This window comes from Poecile atricapillus, chromosome 3, assembly GCF_030490865.1.
Source record: "Poecile atricapillus isolate bPoeAtr1 chromosome 3, bPoeAtr1.hap1, whole genome shotgun sequence".
Lineage (NCBI taxonomy): Eukaryota > Metazoa > Chordata > Aves > Passeriformes > Paridae > Poecile > Poecile atricapillus.
The window spans coordinates 48,892,856-48,916,091 of record NC_081251.1 but is presented as its reverse complement, the minus strand read 5'-3'; the positions used below and the strand labels follow the sequence as shown (position 1 = coordinate 48,916,091).

Below are 23,236 nucleotides of genomic sequence, written 5' to 3'. Positions count from 1 at the left end.
CCCTAGCTATCCTGGTAATACAGCTCTCAAATCACACACATACCAAGTGCTTTTCATGGTTTTTGCCTACAGAGCTGCAGAAGTATATTTTCAGTCCCTGTGTATTAAAGAAATATTAACAGGAAGATGTACCAAGGGCCATCAGGATAAGACTCCAAGAGTTGAAATGACAGGGAGTCAAGGTACATTCAGACTGCGCAGTGAGACGCAGTATAAAGCCATTCATTGATCTCTAAGAACCCGGCACGGCTGGAGGAAGCAAGGCCTCCACGTGTGCGTATTTGCTCTCCATCTCAATAGTCCAGCCACACGGCACTGGAAAGAGAAAGAGCAGCTTCCCGGAGCACCAGCTCATCCTTCCCGGCGCTCCTTCCCTGCCCGCTCCATCGGTCCGGTGGTGCCATCTAGCGAGGGGGGCCCGCGAGTGAGAGCCCCGCGCCACCGGCACCGGCACCGGCGCCGGCACCGGCACCGTCCTCACCTCAAAGCACCGCAGCCCCCTTGCCATCAAGAACCGTCACACCATGGGTGTCGGGAGTACAAATCCCAGCTATTAACTTTTTCCCCTTTTCTCTAGTTACTGAAACCTTCAGAAATTTCTAGACAAAACTTTTAAAAGACGGAACAGAACCGAAACGTGCAGTTCCACAGCCACAAATGGCAGTGGTCCTCAAACAGCAATTGTCAGAGGTCAGGGCGTGGGGGTGGGTGGAAGGCTCCATGGAAAACACTGGGTGATTTGACAGCTTAAACATAAATCTAAGAGGGAAATAATAACAGTCTTCAAACATGGAGAACGCTCATGCTCGGGGCAAAAAATGAAAAAAGGAATAATCTTTCCTCTGAGACCAAGGTCAATGAGTCAAGAAGCAATAATCTTTCACTTGTGTAAACCTAGATTAAAAATGATATGAAGATTTCTGATTTGAGTGGTACTGATGCACTGGAAAAGCTGTCAAGGATGTTGTATGATTTTTGTCAGTGCAGGTCTTTAAAAAGAGGCTAGAAAGCCATCTGCTAGGAACACCTAAACCACCCCTTTGGCAGCAGTGTGCTAAGTGCAAGTTATTTTATACACTTCCTTAAAGTACTATGATTCCATATTACCAATGAATGTGCACCCCCCACCTCCATCCACTGCTTGAATGAGTGATGCATGTGCTCACATTTATCAAGGTGATAAATGTGATAAATTACCCTTATGGTCACATTAGAAAAATTAACTAGTATGCAGTAAAAGGAATTAATTCAGCAAAGAGCAGTAGCACAGCTCTGTTAATCACAGTTTTTGCTAACCTGAACAAGAAGTCTGAAACTCACCCAGCCAAAACAGATACAGACTGCTGACTTCATGCTAATTTCTTTGCAGACCATCCTTCCCATTTGTACCAGCTCTTTTGCCACAGGAAGGTTGGGAGGTAACTCTCCCTAAAGCCATTTTCATGAGCACAGACTCCATTATTTTATGGCCAAGTGATCAGCTTGAGAACAAAGAAAAAACGCTGTTTTCCAGAAATTTAACAAGATGTACGGTCTCCATTGAGAATGCTTAAAGAATGGAACAACTAAATGAAATTATTTTCTGCAAAGTCTGTGTGTTGAGTTCATCACTCTCTTATAGAGAAGGGAAGAGAAGAAATGAATTAAAATTATACCTAAAATGCTGAAAAGGTCTTTGCTGGTCAAGTTGTCAGCACAGATTTTGGAGTTTAGTGTACAGAGAAATCTATTTAAAAGTTATGAAGAAATTTTTTCTGGGTGCTCTGTTTGTGATTCCGTGTTCTTATCTCTTCTGGTTCGATTCTTCACCTGTTTTAACATTATCCAAGCAACACGTCAAACAGATGAGCACTCTTGGCTTTCTGAGGCTATTTTTGTAAGGATCCTTGCAGCTTCTAGCAGGAAATTCTGGAAATTAAAGGCAATTTATATATTTGATATAAAAGAATAGAAGCATAGAACGGTTTAGGGTGGAACGGACCCTAAAGATCATTCCAAATCTCCCTCAAAATATTTAAGTGACCATACATTTATAGGGTATTTACAGAGTATATCCTAAAATGCTGTTGCTGTTTCTGTTACACAGGACTCGGTGTTTCAGGTCTCTTGCAGTGGCTGGCAGATCTGGCATGGGTGGCTGGGAACCCACCCTGCTCAATACAGCAGTGAGCACTCCTGGGCACACTGTTCTCATGGGTGGGTAGGCAGTGGAACAGGAGGGTTTCCAAGCACCTCCACCACCAACAGCCTGGCTCCAATCTCCTTGCTTCCTCACTACAACCTCAATTAAACAGTTTGATGGGAAAAAGCAGAAAGCAAGTGCCTGGTTACCACTCGAACCCTTGCTAGGCTGCAAGGAAGGAAGTCCTGCCATTCAAATTCCAATTACATGGGGCTTAGCCAAACAGGATGAAGTATTTATGAAAGCAAAGACTGCATGAACAATTCATACTTGTATATTTAAAATGTTTGTAGAGGCAGTTTCCACAGAGCAACAAAAGTCTTCCCTGAATATTTATGAAGAAACCAGATGACACACAAGCAGCTCTTTTGTTTTCCAGACTGTGGGACTGGTTACTAACTTCCAAGAAAAGAGACATATAAGGAGACCCACTTCTCCTTCAGTCTTTAAATTACCATTCCTGACAAAGCCAATGACAGAAGTACACCATGTTGCATTCAGCACCTTACATTCTGCAAAAATAAGACATCATCATTCATTTATTTTTTTGGACTGACATCTGAACATAAATGTCAGATTCTTGTGTTAATATCATTTGTTGTATGTGCTTTCTTTTATTATACCTTTCTGCTGGAAGAAATGAATTGAATATGGAAATGTCTCTAGAATGAATGCTGATTTTAGACAGTTTATAGTGATGTAGGACACCAGGTTTGTTTTTTCATTAAAATGCTTATCAGGACCAATGTTAAATTATACCAGCAATAGTGGCTACATCACAGCTGCTTTTGAAAAGGAATTTCTCTGCTGTATAAGGACTCAAGATAAGCAAAAAGAAAGACAAGTAAAAGTAATATTTTCTTTTTCTTTTTTAAGTGCAATTTTTCAGGCATTAGAAACCATTTGAGTATCAAAGGCAACTCTGTCAGACAATAGCATAGCAGATATATGCTTGGGAGATATAGTCTCTCAAGAATTTTCTCATATCTGTACTCGTTGCTAAAAAGTGCTATAAAACAAAATCCAATTTGCACATATTACACATATACATGTTAGCTGTATTTGTTGAGAAAGATAAATACACTTATATGGAAAATGCCATTATTACCATTATAATTCTAAGTTTATGGGCTAGTGGATAGAATAAAACAGTAACTATACTTTAAGAAGCTTTAAATTATACATAAAGACTTCAAGAATCTTTAGAGAAAGGACTGTAAAATCTTATGTGCTCATTTAATTGTTAGGCATTTGAATTACTTATAGCTTTTTCCACATGTAGAATCATTCTCCTATAGAAATGCATTATTAGAAAATATGAGTACAGCATCACATGCTGTTATGAAGAGAAAAATATAGACAGTTTATATAAGAGTTTTCTTGGAATTTTTATTAAACCTCATACAGTTTCATGATTAGCTCACCACAAACATTGTGGTAATAAAAGTCCTTCTTGGTTGGTATTTGAGCATTGCTGACTGTGTACTGCAGTAAGATATTTTATAACTTGATAGAAGTAAGCCTCTTAAGGACTTGTTCATAATCCCAAGACAAAATTCACACTGGCTTAAGTGGCATAAGGGTTTACAAGGATCTTGCTCTCCTCAATATGAGACTGAGCATCAGCTAATAGTATTTTATTCGCTCAGAAGCCATAAGCTTATTTTGCTCTTACTCCTGCTCCCATTTTAATTTCTGTTGCAGATGATTATAAAAGATCAAATGGCAAATCTAAGCATCTGGCAGATGAGAACCTGGACCTACTTTCTTTACTCCCTCATTTAGGCGAGTGCTTTATTTCACTGTGGGGACAGGTTTAATGCACACATATACAATCAGTCACTCCATCTCACTTGACAGGCAGTAACTTTTTATGCCATTTGCAAGCTCAGCAGCATGCCCCACGTAACATGCCAATCTAAAAACACCTTTCACAACGCTCACCTGGGAAGTTTAAACTCTTCCTTTCCAGCTTGCTTAAAATACCCTTTGCTTGAGCCAAACAAAATGGATATAAAGAAGACTGCAGGAGTCCTAGACTGGGAAAAGTATTCTGGCTGATTAAGTGCAGAGAGCTAAATCAAACAGGTGGCAGCATTTCCCCACAGTGCAGTAAGAAGCTCGTCTGAGCGACTTACAATCTTAGGCATGCAAGAAACTTCAATTGCTACGTACAAATTTTGTCTACATAATATGTGCCTCATATTTTATCCAGTCAATCTTATTTGAATTGTAAGAACATGTCCAAATTCTAATACAGCAGAACTGGGAATGCTTCAAATAAGAAGCATGCTTACATGCCATTTTTTTTTTCCTAGCTTGACAGCTACAAATAGCTTTACATTATATATATATATATATAAACCCTACAAGTAACAAGTGCTTTCTACATAAAGCTTCCAAAATTAAACAAATTATTTTTTTAAATCCATAAAACTTGGGAATGCAATTAAATACCATAGTAAAATAAAAGGATTATATATAGGGAAGATGACATTCAGACCAAGATGGGAAGGAATGTCTATGGCTCTTTGCATTCACTTCAATGACACCTGAGTGTTTCTATGAAAACACTGACTGAACAATGTATATATATATATATTTAAGTAAGATACAGTAAGTTTTTATAATAATTTTACAGATTAAAGATGCCCTCATTACTATAATGTAATTAAATTATAACTCTGGATTTAAAGGTCACCAAGCACTGGCTCAGCTGAAACACCAGAGGGAGCAAGTTTCCCAGAGGAGAGAATGCTTTATTGAAAACTTGCCTGGCTACTGTGTTTCATCATTTAGGAGAATACAAAAGAATTTATTGCTGGAATTGCTGGGAATGTCCTTCAATGCAAAGTCCTTCAACTTGAGATGAAATGTGTAACAAGGAGCTCCAAACAGCAGAAAAAAGTGAGGATGTACATAATATGGGCAGTTGCAGGTTTTTATTCACAAAGCTGAAAAATCTTCTCTTACTGACTATGGGAGGAAAAACTAACAGCCTTAATGTATTTGCCTAATAAAAATGATTTTGGTACTGACTTTTTTTTTTTTTTTTAAATTGACTGATTCTCCTCCCTCACAGCACAAATCAGACTCAGTTGTGACAGACTCCTCTAAAAGACTAAAAAAAAATAAAAAATAGATATATGATCAAAGTAAAATCCACCATACAATGAAATGAGGTACTTGGAAAAACCACAGCCTCTTGTCCTTCATTAGGGACCAAACTAAGTAGGGCTCAAAGAAAAAGAAAAAATCAGTTGTCTTTTGGATGATTCACATCTGAAAGAGCTAGACCTAACTCAGAAGTGACCTTGTTGCTAAGTCTTAAATGGGAACTGAAACTTTTCAGCTGCTCTTAAGGACTGATCAAGTGGCAATTGTTAATACAGTCTAAAATTTAGCAGTGATAAAAATCCTTTTATGTCATTACACTGGGCCCAGTCTGGTCAGAAGACATCACCACCCACTGCACGGTGAGATCCCCAGCAATTTTTTTTTCACAGCTGATGCCTTGTTGTTGGTGGTGCCCCGCTCCTGAGTGACCTCTAAGGTCAGGAGTAGTCTTTACGTTATGATTAGTGCAATTTCTCCTCATAAAGAATTTTTCAGTTTGCACATGTCTTAGTCTTTCCTGCTCTCTCCAGTGAATGGTGCCTGATCTGAACCACTAGCAAATCATTCTGTATACACAGAATGCACAGGAAGGGCTGTTTCAAACCAAAGAAAACAGTTTGTGGTGGTTTTGGTGTCTGCTTTCAACCTAAGAACATTGAGTTTCAGAAAAGAGGGAGGAGGAGGAGGAGAGGAGAAAGTCATAGGACTAAGCCAGGGAAGTGGAGGGAGAAGAGGTAAAAGGGCGGCCTCTTGAGTGAATAGGGATTTTGGCCAGGGAGCAACAACAGCTGCTGAAAGCAGGATCCACAACAGGGTTTTTTTGACCTGGTCTGACTGGTACTGTTGTAGCAAATCAGCACATATTTCTTTCACTCCCAACACATTATGATCCCATGGGAGAAAGGTATCCCAAGGATTTGATCACCACAATTACTACAAAAACCAAAGATCTGGGTGCAAGGAGCAAGCAAAAAGAATGCCTAAAAGACAGTACTTCACAAAATACCCTCCAGCTTGAGTAAGTTAAAAGTCTGTCAAACAAAAAAAGTATCAGAGAATGCTTTATTGCCCCTGGCCACCTTCCGGCATGATTAGGAGGACTTCTAATGCCTGGACAAAAAGCGTTTTCCTGCTTCTAAAGTACAGGGTGAAGAAAGGAAAACTATCACAGTGAACTTTTAAAGATTGGAGGGTATTTTTGAAAGAATAAAATATAACTCTGATTTCACAAACTCCACAGAGTTTTCCCCTCCTTCTGGTAAGCACTGTAATTAGGGAGTTTGTACTTCACCTGACCTTAATGGATAAACTTATTAGCTGTTGGATCACTTCACTCATCCTTTTTAAGCTCCAAGGAGGGGCTGGCTGGCCCCTCAGCAGACTACTGAGATCCAGCACTGCCTCCCGACTTGAAACAACCCTTTCCAGCCCTCTCACATACCACACAGGTCTCATAGTTCAACTCTCAAGCTCTCGGAGACCACAAAATATTTGGCAGTGCAAGAGGTCTATGATCTTTCCTGTTTGGTTTTGCTCAGAGCTCTATAAGGCAAGCAGTACAAAGGCACAGGAGACTTAAAGGATTTCAGCAGTGTTCTCCCCTTGCATTTGGTTTCTCTGTCCATGCAGGCAGCTGGCTGTTGTTCTTCAGCCATTTGGAAGTTAGTTTGCCTCTGAAATACACATTAGTGCCACATACTGGCTTTCATGCTGGAAGGTGGATGCATGCCATATGGCCAGTGACTGGATATATTTCACTGTTTTCAAATCCACCAATAAGACAATTCAAATCAGCTTCTAAGACTGATGTAAGTTACCAGAGTGATGATTTTGTATTCAAGTAGTTATCTGGCTTCCTGATAGATTTATTTGACTCTTATAATTCTCCAAAAATAGAACATGATCATGTATATATTTTTTTAAAGTTTTGTCAGAAAATCAATTACCACCATTAAAAACTGCACACAAAACTTACGTTCCTTTTCATCTTCAATCCTTTCCTAAGTACTTTGTTGTTTTTTTTAACTTCTTTTTTAAAAAGAAGCTGATCTCTTTTTCCTAAACTTTGATAGCAGTTACAAAGTAGTTGGCACTGCACAGAGTTAGATAAAGTACTCCATCAGTATTCTGTCTTTTACATCTTCATTAAAAAGTAGCACAATAATAACACTATACAACCAATTTCAAATAACTTCATGCATTTTACCGTAAGAATTCAGTTTTAAATTTAGCAAGAAAACTTACGTTTAGCAGGCAAGTTTTTACTTAGGAAATCTCAGCTTTGGACTTATAAAGCAATTTTAGTAACTTCATACCAGGTAAATGCAAAAATAAATGTACCTTAAAATATCAATTTGATAGAAAAGATGTATGCAAATAACATATAATTTTATTTTTTTTTAGGAGAGGAGTTGTGTATATTGATTAACTTTTCTCTACCAGTTTTCCTACTTTATTAATGCAGAGACTGAGGCAGACCCTGGTGAGCAAGAATTTAATGCAGGTGCTAACTCTGTAGAGGGAACATCATAGAATGCTTATTGCTAATGTTTTACTGGCAGCTAATTGCTTCTGCTTGGGCTAAATAATTAACAAACTGAAGTGTACTGAATAAACAAAAGTTTTAAAATCCAAGCAAGACACCTTTTAAGTTACTCCATACATTCCAAGAAACCCTGAAACAATCCACTGACAAAACTTACCCAAGGACAACAGAAAATATTTTCCAGTTCATGAGGTCAGGAGTAAGTTGTTGGTGATCAAACAAACCTTTCATTATTAGTTTGTGGAATCTAGTAAGTGTATTTTTTCTTCAGTGGTTTTCTTTTCCAGAACTGGGAAGTACTGGTTTCCTTCTCTCCCTTGCTAATGACTAAGATGCAGTGCTATGCTTGGCTGGCCAGAGGCAGGGAGACAAGAAGAATGTGTATTTTCTCCCACAGAGATTCTTTTCTCTAGACAATTTCAGTGTGGCTTGAAAGCAAGTCCTGTCCAGGTCAGCTTTAATAAGAAGGAGGATTCTCGCCAGGGATTGTGGTTACCCTCAAGACTTCATTTAAATCTTTTGGGAGCACAACTATAAATTCCATTAACAGCTTGCTATATTTTAGCTTTCAAAACCAAAGCCCTAGTGTGCTTTGTAACACAGATGAATAGCTAGGATATTGATAATATTACTAAATTTTTAAATTAATGAAATCTACACCAGCAAGAAATTGGAATATTGTTAGAATCACAAAGGGGCACTAAAGACTCAGTATGTCTACTTTTTCTTGATTCTTTTCCTACTAGGAAATATAGAACTAAAAATGAATAAATCAAGCACTCTCTTGTTTTATTAAAATTATTTTTTTCTTTTTATTTGAATCACAATGAGAATGTCCCCTTTTTGTTATTCCAGCCAGGCACCAGAAAACTTCATTCAGCTTTCCTTGGAGGAAGAGAATACTACTGCAGATGCAATACAAGCACCTTTGTCATTCTAATATCTTCACTAGGTGGTTTATTATCACTATCTCTTTATTCTCCTTAAGTTCACGTAAGTGTAGTGGCATAAAATCTAATCTCCACAATCATATCAGATCTGTCCTCTGGCAGATCACCCAATATAATAAAATTTTGCAGCAGGCCAGGTGTGGACATAATCACTTTATTTTTTATTTTTTTTTTTCTTTCACATTTCCCAAAGCCCACTACAATAAGCTCTTTATGCTGACATTATGACTTCATGCTGGTTTTATGCTAAATGCAGATCAAATACCTGATGTTTTATAAAGCTGAAGCAATGGGAGCCTCAAAGAAGGTCTGCTAGGACAAAGTTAACCTTGATGATATTTTTGGAGAGAAACCTTATCAGCACCCTACACCAGTATTTAATGTGATGTTCTGCATGAGGCCCTAGGAGCCTTAAACCAGCATCAGTTCATCACAGAATGTAAGCACATGCATTCAGGTTCAGCTTAAATGAAAGTTTTTGGAGGTGATCATACTCAGACACTAAGGATGTTTCTAAATGCTCCCTCCCTTCTAAAGTTGTCCACTGTACACCAGTTTTGGAGTATCTACAATGTTCTACTAACTGCAAACACTGTTTCTGTGAAAGCTTGGCTTTGTTGGAGTTTCTATATGGATTACCCCAATTTCTTTCCCTTTGCTGTGGGAACATTTGCAGGTGCACATGGAATACTGGCAAAGTCCTGAAACTGTAGGAGATCATGGAGAAGAGCAGTGCTGGGAATTCCTGTCTGTGTCCCTGGTCTTGCAGGGCAGATTTTCATTGCCTTCACCTCGGTGCCATGAAAAAGAGCCAGAACCTCCCAAAGCAGTTAATGAGGGGTCCCTTGCAGGATTGGTCCTAAACAGAAGCTCTCCCCTGAGTTACACACACCGTCCCAGCTACATAATGTATGGCTACGCTGTAATTGCTGGGTAAGCAAAGAGGGAGAATGAGAAGTTTTTCTCTGGGACATGGAAATTTCCCAGATCTGCAAGAGGACGGGACTTCATCATGAATCACTATTTTGGTAAAAACCTAGCCTAGGTAAAAGGACAGTCCTTAAGTATGAGAATCACCCCATGCAAGGTTGACAATCCCTAAACCTGTGCAGGATAGCAAGGCTTCTTTTATAGTTGATGGAGACAAATGGGTGTCTCTAGCATGTTGCTCTTCCCACTTGAGTGTACACAGATGTCTAAAATAGACCATGTGAGTCACTCACTACAACTGCCCATTTCTTTCCTTTGCTTCAAAAAAGGAATCTAGACAACAAATGTCCAATTGTCAATGTCCAGTGTTCAGCTGAATGAAGGCCAGTCTGGCTGGAAAGATGTGATTTGTTCAGCTGGGCTAATTAAACATGAACATATCTAAAACAGGACAAACAGCAATGATTAGAATTAATAGGATTGATGAACACCAAAGGACTAGAGGCATAAGACTGACTGAAAATAAATTCTCTATTTTTCTATCTTCTTCCTCCTCTCTTTCATGGAAGATGAACATTGACTATACAGATAAAAGTGACATGCTCCAAATCTTGACTGTCTTCTGCAAACATCCATAATCTGGGGAAAATAGATGTTTTAGCTTGAATACAGCCAGTGTCAGAGGGCATGGAGATAAAACAAACCCCTAAACTAACATTTATGCTAAGCAAAATTATGTGGCTTACTCTTTTTAGTTGCATTTACTCTTCTCATTAAACTTGCATTATGGTGTTTACTGCAAATTCTGCAAATAATTATCTTTTAGATAAAATTAAAATCTCTTTAAGATCAGGTAAACAGAATTAAAAAAACCCCCAGATTAACTGGCTGGTCCCAGTCCTAAACATTAGGATACATCAGCAGGTAACAATAGCTGCTTCTGCTTCATTCCATAACATGGATTAAGAAACTGGTGATGTTTGATTGGCATGCAGAACCTTTTGCAGACAGCAAATGTTGCAGCATAATCCCAATGGGGCACATAACAGCCTCCTTTCACATTTGCAAAAGAGCATCTTGGCTTCTCTACTTCATTAGTAAATTTCCAAAACCTCATTGACTAAACATTTGAACAAACTAGGTAAATAATTATCTTTCTCTCCAGTTGATACAGAAGTAAAAATATACAGCCAACAGTCATTGATGGTGAAGTATTTTAATTTCTTAAGAAAATATTCAGTTGTGATGGTCTTTGTAACTGTACTGTACTCCCTTATTTATTGAATTAGGTTGCTTGGATTATGATCCAGTCAGTTACGAGAAACAAATGAAGGAGCTTCAGCCCAAAATGGCATTAATCAATTGCATTTCACCTTTCCTGTAAAGCAATTGGCTCAACACCATGGGATTTCAAAGCACTTCTAAATGTAGACAGCCAAAGGCCCCATGTAATGGGAGAAGCACATCCACAACTTTGGGGCATGTTTTTACAGACATTTGCTCTTTTTTTTCCTTTCCACATCCATCTGGAGAACCTAGAGCACAATAATTCTGGGATTGTTACTGAGCAATGTGATACCGCTGCAGTATTATCTTACATTTCCTTTGCAAAATCTCTTTTAGTACATTACTTTTTAATGATTTAAAACAGTCATTTCACATCTTAGTCAAAGTTTTTTGTAAAAGTTGTCTGGTCACTAAGGTCAAGGCATTTTTCTTCCCACTTAAGAAATGATACAGTCACTAGAAACAAGCTTTGACTAACCAGAAGCTCTCTTAAAAGTGTGCAAGTAATAAAAGCTTATTTTTACCATTAAAAGTGCATAGCTATTTACTTTAGCAGGAAAATAAACTACTTGGCAGAGAGCACATGCATGAAACCAGCCTTTCAAATCTTCCATGAGATTTATTTGAAAATATTAGTCCTCTCAGGCAAAAAAAAAAAAAAAAAAGTGAAAAAAACAGCCACTGAAGGACTCCTGCATTTCTTTATATCAAATATTCAAGTATTTATTGTAACTTGCATCTCAGTGAAAGAGAAATCCCTTTATATCATGTCTCCAGATCCAATGGATAGATAACAATATTTGAAAAAGCAGAAAACCTAAAACGACTGAATACAAAGAAAACTTAAAATGGCAAAATTAATTACTCCTTGAAGAAAAAAAAAAATGTTCAAAAAAATGCCAGTAACTTTTTCACCTACCAGGGAATGAAAGTATCTCTAGCAAAGTAGTTGAAATACCACAGTAGAAATCAATGTGATTCCCAAATTAAATGTAAGCCTTCAGTGAAGTCAATGTGTGAGGTAAGTATATATCCATAATCATAGTCAAGGAACAAGCAAAGTTCAAACAGCTTAATGCACTTGAGCCTACTCACAAGTTCCCTTTTACCTCAGAATTCTGAAAAATGGCCATATAATTAATACCAGACCCAACAGAAAGATTTTTAATGAAGATGTTACTTAGGCAGAACTGCAAAATATGCTCAAGTCATAACAGAATTTGTGCCAGCACTGGGGAATAAAAAATGACTCAAAATTTTTTATTCTTTCACACTTCAGGCTCCATGTTAACCATATGATGAAATTTGAAGGAAAGAATAATTAAAGGCTTGAAGGTAAATGGACAATAGAATAAAATGTAACATGGCCTTAGAAAAGGTAGGTCATGTCAGACCAGCCTGATTTTTTCCTTTGATAGGATACCCAATTTTCCAGACAAAAGAACTGTACAGAGAGATTAGATTTTATCTGAACTTCAGCAGAACATTTGGTAAGGTGTCACAACGGAGATTACTTGATAAACTGGAAAAAAAAAAAGGTTAGAAAAAGACTGTGAAGGTGCTGACTAAAGTGACTGTTGCAGAAGAAATGCCAATGAACTGCACTGAAAGGGAAACCTCTGGGCCAGAAGTGATTACTCCAGTAGAACTTCTCCTGAAGAAGTCTTGATATTTTGATATCTTGATAGTTTTATTTATACTTTTACTTTTGTGTTTTCACCTCTAAAATAGAAATGAATACCAGAAGTTTGGGAAAAAAAAAAAAAAAAAAAGAGAAGCACTGACAGGGAGAACACCACCATGCAAAGGAAGAAAATGGAGCAGAATATTAAACATGGGATGGAAGTACAAAGTTTGGTGCCCCCCAGCTGATATGGGATTCAACTTATCCAAGCCATCTAAAAGCTTAGTAAATTCCTAATTCATTGTATAGAAAGATGTGAACAAATACACTGATATTTTATATTACTACTTGAGACCCATTTCTATTTGGGATGAATGGAGATTCCCTGGAAATTCTTCTGTCTTTCTACAGTCATTCATAAAGTACATTTAGAAGTCTTAGGTGCCTAAGTTTAAAACAAAAAAAAGGTCTCCCCAAGGACTATTAAAAATTTACTTTTCAGTAGCTCATCAGCCAGAAATCAGGTAAGAGAAAAACATGCAATTTCCTTTTCTGACCCAGGTCTCAATAATACACAAATAACTTCTTCAGACATACTACATAAGATAAATTCAACTGAAGCAGCAGAGAGTTAATACAAATGTCAAAATACTAGTGAAATATCATCTTGAGTCAAAACTGCAAGAGAAATAACTACATGAATAATCAAATGCCTCATTAGACACCCCCCTCCCCCTCACAGGGGAGGACAGTTTAATCTTAAAACCCACAATAGCAGCAGGTTAGAAACTTGCCACAAACAGATTTAGGCTGAAACTTTCTCAAACATGAGAACAGTGAGGCTGTGGGAATGCCTTCCACAAGAGCTACTGAAGGCCAGAAACCTGAAGAGTTTTAAGTGACCTGGACTGTTTTATGAAACAATTATATGATTCAGGGCCTGAGAAGAAAAGGTGTGTCAGAAGAATCTTGCTAGCTTTATTTTGGGTTGAAAGAAGACCCCAAAAGCTAAATTCCTACTTATAATTTGGAAATGGGCTGAAATTCCCTGAGAACCTTTATTTTATTCTTTAACAGCACCAAAAAGACACCTTCCAAGTTCTTAAAACATTTTTCCAGTGTACCCTAGTATATTTATACAGGTTTTCAAAGGGAAATGACAGATATGCCTATTTTGATGGCAGTAACAGAACCAAATGTCTGAATTCAAAGCTAACACTCCTTTTTATGGGTATATGTTAATTTATTAATATAAAATATTTGGTTGTTGCTTTTATTTATTGATTTATATATTTATTTATTTTTTAAGAAAGAAACAAAGAAAGAGTGATTTGAACAATACAAATGAGATAAATTTTTCATTTGGTCAGATAAAGCAGATGGACTTTTTATGAAAGAGCTTTGTTCACTTTTTTTTTAACCATCTTTTCTGGTATATACACATCCCTAAACAAAGTAAATAATGAGTGAAATAATATATCATAATTAAAACAAAGATTATAACTTGATCTAGTTTCAGAAAGTTTTTGCAATTTCATATAAAATAGGAGGTTTAAAGTTTGTTATGAGATATGGCTGCTTAATTTCTGATGATCTTATGCAAGTTTGAAAGAGTTTGAAAAGTTTAATTGAAAAACTTTTATTTACACAGATACCTGATGGTTTTGTAGCAGTTTAAATCATTCACAGTGTAAGTAAAGAGTCAATGACTGTGAATAATCAGATTTTATTTCTTCCCCTAGGAACTGAAATCTCACTTTGTCATTTTGCCATATGGCTGTCACAATTTTAGTAGTATCAAATATCTGAGGACTGAATCTATTCTTCTCTTATAAATGGATCTTCTTGTAGTATAGATCTGGTGAAGCACATGCTGAAACAACTTAATTATAAAAATATTTGAACAATAAAATAAGTATATATAAAAAAAGACAATTGTAAGTCTTTAATTCCCAACCTTACATTACCTCACCAAAGAAAACGCAGACAGTTAATAAAAAACTATCAATAATACATTACACTTGATATATCATCTATTCTTTCATGCATCTTTGATAAGTCGTTTGAAGCAAGAATTGTATAGAAATGTGATTTCTGCATATGATGATAAAGAAGAGAGAAGATTTCAAAGCAGGGCCGAATGGCGGGCAAAGGTTCCCTGAAAAATCAGAGTGCAAGAAGTGTGCTCTCAGAGCTCAATAAGTATCAATTTACTACTTTGCAACTAGAGTGCTTTTCCATACTGCATATTAACAAAAATAACAAAAATGTGTCACATGAGCATGGTACTGATTGAAGAGGTAATAACTGATTTTAGAATAAACTTGCTGCGTTCCTTTATGTGAAGCTATGGAGTAATTTTTCATTTTGAAGATATAAAGATACTGTGTTAGGGGCAATCTTACCCAAAACAGACGAACAACTACTTAGACAGTCAGTCGTCACTGCTGGCTCTCTATTTGTCATTAGCTATATTATCTATTAAGTCTATCTTTTAAATTAAATTCTTTTAAAATAAAACTGATGTGAACCTGTATCAGAATATCCTGAGCTGGAAGGGGCCCACAAGGATCACCAAGTCCAACTTGTAAGTGAATGGCCCATGCAGGGATCAAATGCACTACCTTGGTGTTACTAGCATTAAGCAAACTGAGCCACTCTCAGGTTAAATGATGTATATCAAACCCGAGTTATAACATGCCAAGTGAATATGGTTTTATGACTAATTTTTTAAGAAAAGTTGTACATTTTCTAGAAGGGCAGAAAATCATTGCAAGAGTCAATGTGTTCACAATTCATACACATTCAGGAAAAAATAGTTTGAATATTTTTAATAAAAACATATAAGAAAATACAGATTGAACTATACATGCCATTACTATCTCATTCCTGTCTGTTTACCTGCCTATATTTTCTAATCAGTTTCACAATGCTTCAATATCATGTGGTAGATTACTCAAATGCTTTAAGCCTTAGCTTTAAATCTTTTTACCATTGACAAAATCAGTTTCAAGCTTTGTGTGGCTTTCCTTCCTCCTGCTTATCTATCTGTATTTCTGTGAAGAGTCTCACTGAATTTTCTAGTTTTTTTATGAATGCCAGTGCATTTATTTTCCAAACTTGTCAAGGGCTTTATGGGAGTCTGGCTGGTAAAAGGCACTGGGACCTTTGAGCTAGAAGTATTTATTGCCATGTTGTGAAATTCTCAGCAGCCTGATCAAGAAATGCACAGATTCTTCTCCTGAGATAACAATCTTAACTCTTCCAGCTTTTGTACATTTGTCTGAACCTCTGTTAAAAGCTTATAAAACTTACAAGTTACAGTCCAATATTTGTTTATCCAAGTGCTTTCATTAAGCAAAGCAGATGGTCAGAAAGATTTTGCAGTATCATTCCCTCTTTGCAAACTTTGCTACGTGTAGCTTTATTCATTATGTAACTGGAAATGATGAAAAGCAATGCTCACACCAACCCAAGAGTGTATTTCTTTTATTTTTCTCTTTTCAGGTATTTGTTGTATATTCTTTCCTTCCTAACAACAAGACTGTCCCCCGCCCCTAGATCTGTTTATTTTTTCAGAAATAATTAGCGTTTTTTAATGGCATGAAGAATTAGAAGCCTGCAAAGGCAAACTAACCATTTTAAGTTCTAGGATTGTCTAAGTACCAAAAATATTTTTTCAAGCTATAATTTATTGTGCATTTATAGCTTGGTGCTGGTTTGAATGGAGATGGTTGTAAGCAAAGGAACTAAGAACATACCTAAGGGAGGACCATATCTGATAGATGAATGGAATTGCAGTCTTCAAGCATATGGATGAAAAAGTGTCAGTTAAGTACAGGAAAGTGAAGCTGAGGACAAAATTGCAACCAGAGCTTAGGAGAGACCACAAGTTTTTCCACTGCTGAAGAAACACACAGTTCTCTTTCGCACAGAACAGAACATTAAATAATCTTTATTAAGACGTCATTTCAACTTCTGTGCAAAAATAAAGACTCTTTCTCCACTGAAACAAAGATACAAACCCAAGAATATTTGTATCATGATTCAGAAGTTTAGAAAATCAATATCATTTTGGCCTTATGGCTTTTTGAGATGTCAGAAATAAATGTTAACTTTGGGATGTTATTGCAAAACAGATAAAGAACTGAATCTTGCTGTAAACAGTAAGAAGTTGTAAATATTATTTTCTCAGACTACCTATAAAAGATAGTCTGAAATGACTTACTGAATAAAACATAGGACAAAAATGTAATTATTTGAAAGTTTTAGACATACAGATTTTTCTCTCTTTATTTTATAGAAGGAGATCCAGAAGACACATGAGTAATTTCTAAGAAAGAACAAATCTCTATTTAAGTTAGTCTACTGAGAAATATTTAAGCATTTGAATTAAATACCATCTACTTGAAATACTTACTATAGCTAAAATAAATGCAGATGATGGCAAAGGTGAAAGACAAAACGGTGTACCTCCAGGGGACTCATTTGTGAAAAATATTCTAGAGGTGGTCTGGCTAATCTGTCATATGGTGGTATAAATAGGCATGATGCAAAATATAATTAATGAAGGAAACTTGTAACAAGATAAGTTCTTAAGCATGAGCAACAACAACTACTGGCACCTAAAAATAATATAAGAATTATTTTTATGATATAAATCCATGAAATCTATGTAACAGCACAAGCTGCCTCCTGGTGTTAAAGTGCTCTGATTTTACACTTCAATGATCTAAAGTACATGCTTCTGAAATTTGCATTATGGATTTAGGTAATAAAATTCTTCCAAGATTCCATCCTTCCTATGCATTTTCTATTCTCACACAGTGCTGCTGTGCCAATAGTATTATATAATTCACTATTCTTGCCTATAAACTCAGTGTAAGTCTCCTTGAAACATGAAGAGGACTTCATCTGCAAGTTTGTCCTCCAAGAGAAGCCGCTACAGCTGAAAGCAACAAGCTTCTCAGTTCTCAGCTCCCTTGGTATACTGGAGAGGAAAGTCTCCCAAGATTACAAATCTTGCATTGAAGTAAGGTGAAAATTCCTAAGAAGTAGACATAAAACAGTGGGACTAGGAAAACATGAAAGGAGAGGGGAAAAAGCAATGATTTACTGCAAAGGAATGATGGTTTATTGTGTTATACAAGCCATATTAACTACCCAGCAGTTATGGGTTAAAGGCCAAGTAAAAGTGCATTCAACTCAAATCAATTCAGAACAGACATAAACTGAATTCAGAACCACATACACATTATTTTATGGAATTCCATAGTTTATCCACTCCTAATTTCTGTGTTTCCCAGTACTCCTGCAACACTTACCACTCTGGGCTGTTAGATACTGCAGTCCTAGACTGTGAATTTAAAGGGATGCACTAAGGAAGTTCAGATACATTCCAAATAAATACAGGGCAGGAAATGTCACTTTCATTATATGATTTATAATAAAAATAAAGGCATGCATCCTTTAAGTATAGCAAACACCTGAGGCTGAAGTTCCAAAAAAATGATCTTATATTCCTTCCTCTTATTATGTCAGGTTCACTACCTTACTTCTATATTTTTTTTACATGCTCACATATACTTTGCACACGAATCTATTAATATGATTAACATGATCTTATGACTGTCAGCACTACCACCCATTAAAGCATCCCAGAGATTTACAAACATTTAAGAATATTCATCAGATTCCTAAGAGATGCTGACATTTTGCTATTCCCATCCTACAAAAATCCCCAGTACCTCTCTACCTCTCGCTGAGGTAGAGAGATGCTGTGGCACATATATCCACTAATTCTGTCTGTCCCTTCTGTGGGTGTTCAAGCAAGGCTGGTACCCTGACTGGAACCAGCACGGGCGGCTATCCTCAGCCGCGCGGTCCATATCCCACTGCATCAATGTGATGGATGGCGAATATGGCGATTTATTGCAGGGAAACTTAACATTTTATAGTCTGGGGTCACTGTGTTACTCCCATCTGCTTACATCACAGTTAGGTGCTATTGGCTAATTGCAGGGGGCCTTGCTATCCTAACAGAGAGGGGTGGGTTTCTAGCTTTCCGTAACATCCCGAGTTCTTCCGCAGCGCAAGGCCTTAACTACAACACCCTTCCCCTGATATTTTAACTGTTTTCCAAACTTATTAATGAAGAGAAATTCCATTCTTGGGTACTACAATCTTTTGTTCTGTCCTTCTGATGTCAAGCCCTCAGTCCCTGAATGACAATGAAAGATATAGCAAAAAATTAAATATCACCAGGAAAGAGATATGCCTTGTGAAAACCTTGTGTCTCTAAATGTGGAGAAGTTCTGCAGTTTAGGAAAAACTTGCCTCTTTTGAATTCAGTGTAAAAAATTCCATAAAAATGAATGGGATCACTGCCCCCAGAGCAGCAGTGGCCGAACACGGGCATTCCCACTTAGTCTTCTCTATGGCACTAAACCAGAACTTGCAGCCAAATGTGTTTTAGGATCAAAGTAATAATTGACTTGCAATTTGAATTAAGTTAATGTTATCTCAGAAACTGGTTTGTCCTTAGAATGGACAGATTCAAACTGAACTAAATCAGGCAGATTAGCAGCTCTCAAAGAATTCATTCCATGTAGCATGAGGATCAAAAAGTGCAAACTACTCTCATGACTTTGGCTGCTTGTGAAAAAGAATCAATAGTAAAAAGGATTTCCCATATTGTTACAGATAAAATCCAAAGCCATAGAGCTGACTAAAATTTTGATACCTAAAAGACAAAGTATTTTGCACTATGTTTTGAAAAATAGTTTGAAATATCTCTGAAGCGACGGTGCAGGGAATATGACAATTAGCTGTCTGTATACATTAATAGAAGTATGTAACTTTTTTGACATTGCATTTTGAAACAACAAAACAATGCCACACATCATGTCATAGTTACCTGTCTCACATTAGAAAAATATTGAAATGAAACAGTGACTGTAAAAAAGATGAATCTGCCTCAACCAAGGGATATGATGACAATTAACATCCTGCACTGTCATCTTCAAGGTTTATACTTTTCTCATGTTTTTTTTTTCTCCCAAAGGTTATGGCAGTGACTGGGTTTACTCCAAAGGCAAGGTTTTCATCCTTTGATAACAAAGAACTGTTTAGGCTAAATGAAGTAAAGTATCAGCATAAGAGATTTTATATGAACTCAAAAAAGCACAGCGCAGTCACCTTTGAAAGTCAGGTACAGGACTATCATAGCGATGAAACCAGTGTTCAGAAGATGAATTTTCAAATTATCCAAATTCAATACCAGAATTCAGAAGTGGTAATGGAAAAGGAGGAAAATATCTTGATTTGAGATTACTGTCTTGGATTCCAGGAAACACTAATACTTTAGACTTACCCTCATTCCTTACTATGGAAAAAATAAATAAAAAATCACATTGTATTGTATTGTTATTTGACCTTTATATTAACAGAAGCAGAGAAACGGATGACAGACATGAAGACATTTGTGTAAGATCTTCCAGGAAGCTTGTTTCCCCTTTCTGAAATCTGAGTTCTGCTACAAGAATATGAATAGACTGAAAAATTCAGGAAAATGCTGTAATTTTTCTCATAAGAAGGAATTTTTATTGGTTACAGAACATAAAGGACTTTGTTCTCTACTTTGAAAAAAAGCCCATCCCATTAGAGAGACATGTCAAATGAATTTCATGCTCTTCTTTAACACAGATAAATGAGAACATGGAGGTTAAACAAGTAAGAATCCCCAATCCCCTTCCACCTCTCATATGCAGTCATTTTCTGCTGGGAAACAAAGAATTATTCTCTCCTGGAAGTGAATCAAAAGGCAGACCCATCAGCAGTAGCCAGTATATGATTCAGCTTAGCTTTTCAATAAGTTAGAAAATCCAAAAGTCACCAAAAAAACGTTTTTGAATGAGAGGACTGCTTCCTTCTAACTCTTTTGAATTGCCTGCTGAACACTCCTGTGAATCACGCCTGCTGCAAGAGGAGCACATCTGAGTTAAGAAAGCAGGGATTTTCGGTGACAGCTGGCAAGCAGACACTCCCTCTATTGAGGGACAGCTTTCATTCAACTAAAAGGTAGGACAAGCACCAATTCCTGTAGCTGGACACCAAAAAGAAATTAGATCAATGATAAAAATACATAGCAATTACAACTCTCCCTTCAAACACAGTGTTTTCTGTAAAAAAGAAAAATGTTGATTATAGATGCTTCATAAAATATGATGATTTTTGCTTATATTTTATAATTATACTAGCAAACATTGAATAATTGAGAAATAAACACTATTGCCAGTTGGAAAAGGACATTACATTCAAGTCGTGGAAAATGATACAGAAGGTGAAAATAGTACTAAGTATTCCACTTACGTTAAATTCAGTGCTTGAACTGCAGAATGATTTAGCTGAGCCTTCAAATGCTTTAAATATTCCTCCATGCAATGCACACAATTAGAAAACTATTTCTGCTGTAATTCACTCATTTTCAAGGCGATGTATTTTGAATGAGGGTTTTGTCCTACTTGTTAAACCAATTGAAAAAAACACTACTTGGCTCACAGACTAATCATGTTAGATTTTTACTAGCCTGATCATTTAACAAATTACTAACAATGAAAATTTCCTCTGTGTTCAAAAGACTTCTGTTTAAAATATTCCAAAGCAGCCTTGTAATACTTAGAGTAGCAGTAAGCAAAACCACTTGAGCTTTACAAAAACGTATGAGCTACACAAAAGCAGTGAAATTTAGATTGAAAACAAATACTTTATTTTCTTTTATCTGCTTTGAAGCCTGCTCTTCTTGTGTTCAAATACATTGGAAATGTATCTGCATGAAAAAGCGTAAGAATAGGGTTACAAAAAAGATCATCTTTATTTGAAGGAAGAAACCACAGCTTTAAAACTGAGGCTACATTAAAAACTGTCTCTAATGCTTTTTCCTTTAAACAAGATTTGAACTGATACCTTAAAGGTTAAGGTTATAAAGGTTGAGGTTTTTTTCCTATTTTTAGTGGGAGAGAATTTTTTCACAGTCTGCACAGTAATTTTTAACGAATAAATTTTACTCCATAATACTACCTTGAATTTAGGCTCTCAGCAGCCAGTTGTGTTTGCCTTATTTTACTTAAATTTTAAGATTTGAAAACTGTCCTTTGAAGTGACAAAAATTAACCTTTAATGAGTATTCCAGATAACCTTTACCATGCCAACTATTATCGCTTCACTCTATGGACACAGCTAGACTAAGCTGAAATATTTTCAAAGAACTCACATCAATAAAGTAAAAAATCATCTTATCAGAGAGTTACTGTGTTATACATTAATAGACATGGGCCCAGATTTGGCACAGGAAGCCACCAATGCAACTTCTTTTGTGCCTTATCTTACAGCTCATATTTTAAACTGCAGGTATGGGCTTATCTTTGCCAAAAACCTTCTTCATACCTGAAATTAAATAATGCATGGTGATGACTCAGAAGAATTAGCTTGCTCAGTATTAACAAGTGTACTTCACACCTAAGCTCCTTTCAGATAGTTTTATTTTTTACTGTTGTATCTGTAGTGTATTTACTGAAACACATTTGACTCAGTAGTACTATAGCTTTCGTTATTAGAGGTTCTCAGGTGTATCTTATTCTCATGCAGGAACTTACACGCCAGGACACACATTAATCAACATGTCCCAAAACACATCTGTGAAAGCATAAAAGCTGTCACAGCTACAGCTCTCAATTATGGTTCATAGACTTTCTATATAGGAGGAGTGAGGACAGAATACCAATGCTGGATTAGTTTGTTAACTTTGCAATCTAAGGAAAGTCATAATTGTAAAGCTGTTTGATTTTTGTTTCAATGAAAAAGTCCCTAAAATTTAAAATATAGGGCTTTATGAAGGCAAAAAGTCAGGACAAAGATATTTCAAATCCATGCACATGTCTGGGAGAGGAAAACTGCCTCTGGTACCAGAAGCTGATGTTGGCTTGGTCCATTTTGCTGCAGAGCCTCCCGTCTCTCCAGTCTTCCTCCCCCAGACTTCTCTCCCTTAAAACCTCTGGCTTTAAATCTTTTCTTCTAGCTCCTCACAAGTGTAATCTTCCCAATCACTGAGTCCCAATGCTTTGCCTCCAAAAGTTCCACTCCCCTAAAGCTCTCCCAAACCCTCTTGTTTTTCCTACTTTACATCCATTTACTTTCCAATCCTTTTGGAACAGACCAGAATCTACTAGACTAGACTAGACTTGCTCAGCAGGAAGAGACTTACAGTGATCATCTAGTCCACTGTTTTATCACTTCAGATCTGACCAAAAGTTAAACCATGTTATTAAGAGCATTGTTCATATGCCTCTCAAAAACGGACAGGTTTGGGACACCGACTATCTTTCTAGGAGGCTCTTTCCAGTACTTGACTAACTTCGTAAAATATGTCCTAATGTTGTCTGCGTCTCCCCTGAGGTCTTAGCATCAAATTCTCTCCCACAGAAGCTTGTGGCATCCAAGCTCCCACCCAAAATTATTCTTTTCCTGATCCACTCCTTCCAACTCCACACTGCACCTGAAACCTGTACACACCAAACCCAAGCTTTCACCAGACTGGTCTTGTA

General features: G+C 36.7%; 1 protein-coding gene across 1 annotated transcript in view; it reads right to left on the bottom strand.

The window, feature by feature from the left end:
- Positions 1-23,236, bottom strand: part of NT5DC1 (5'-nucleotidase domain containing 1) — a 125,426-nt gene that overhangs the window by 53,861 nt on the left and 48,329 nt on the right. The gene's annotated exons all lie outside the window — the stretch shown is intronic.